Raw genomic sequence first — 995 nt, 5'->3', positions numbered from 1 at the left:
TGGAAAACTCAGCAGTGGCCACAGGACTGGAAAAGGTCAGTTTTCATTCCAATCCCAAAGAAAGGTGATGCCAAAGAATGCTCGAGTGAGTGAGTGAAAGTTGCTCGGTCATGTCCTCCTCTTTGCAACCCCATGGACTGGAGTGCGTTGCCTTTTCCTTCTCCAAAGAATGGTCAAACTACTGCACGACTGCATTCATCTCACACCCTGCTGCTGCTGCTGCTGCTAAGTGGCTTCAGTCACGTCCGACTCTGTGCGATCCCGTAGATGGCAGCCCACCAGGCTCCCCCGTCCCTGGGATTCTCCAGGCAAGAACACTGGAGTGGGTTGCCATTTCCTTCTCCAATGCATGAAAGTGAAAAGTGAAAGGGAAGTCACTCAGTCGTGTCCGACTCTTAGCGACCCCATGGACTGCAGCCTACCAGGCTCCTCCATCCATGGGATTAATGTTCAAAATTCTCCAAGCCAGGCTTCAACAATATGTGAACTGTGAACTTCCAGATGTTCAAGCTGGATTTAGAAAAGGTAGAGGATACCAGAGATCAGATTGCCAACATCCACTGGATCATGGAAAAAGCAAGAGAGTTCCAGAAAAACATCTATTTCTGCTTTATTGACTATGCTTTATTGACTGTGTGGAGCACAACAAACTGTGGAAAATTCTGAAAGAGATGGGAATACCAGACCACCTGACCTGCCTCTTGAGAAATCTGTATGCAGGTCACGAAGCAACAGTTCGAAATGGACATGGAACAACAGACTGGTTCCAAATAGGAAAAGGAGTACGTCAGGGCTGTATATTGTCACTCTGCTTGTTTAACTTATATGGAGTACATCATGAGAAATGCTGGGCTGGAGGAAGCACAAGCTGGAATCAAGATTGCTGGGAGAAATATCAATAACCTCAGATATGCAGATGACACCGACCTTATGGCAGAAAGTGAAGAAGAACTAAAGAGCCTCTTGATGAAAGTCAAAGAGGAGAGTGAAAAAGT

Source organism: Bison bison, unplaced genomic scaffold (genome assembly GCF_000754665.1).
Source record: "Bison bison bison isolate TAMUID 2011002044 unplaced genomic scaffold, Bison_UMD1.0 scf7180017864078, whole genome shotgun sequence".
Classification (NCBI taxonomy): domain Eukaryota; kingdom Metazoa; phylum Chordata; class Mammalia; order Artiodactyla; family Bovidae; genus Bison; species Bison bison.
The sequence above is the reverse complement of the archived record's forward strand: the minus strand, read 5'-3'. Positions refer to the sequence as shown.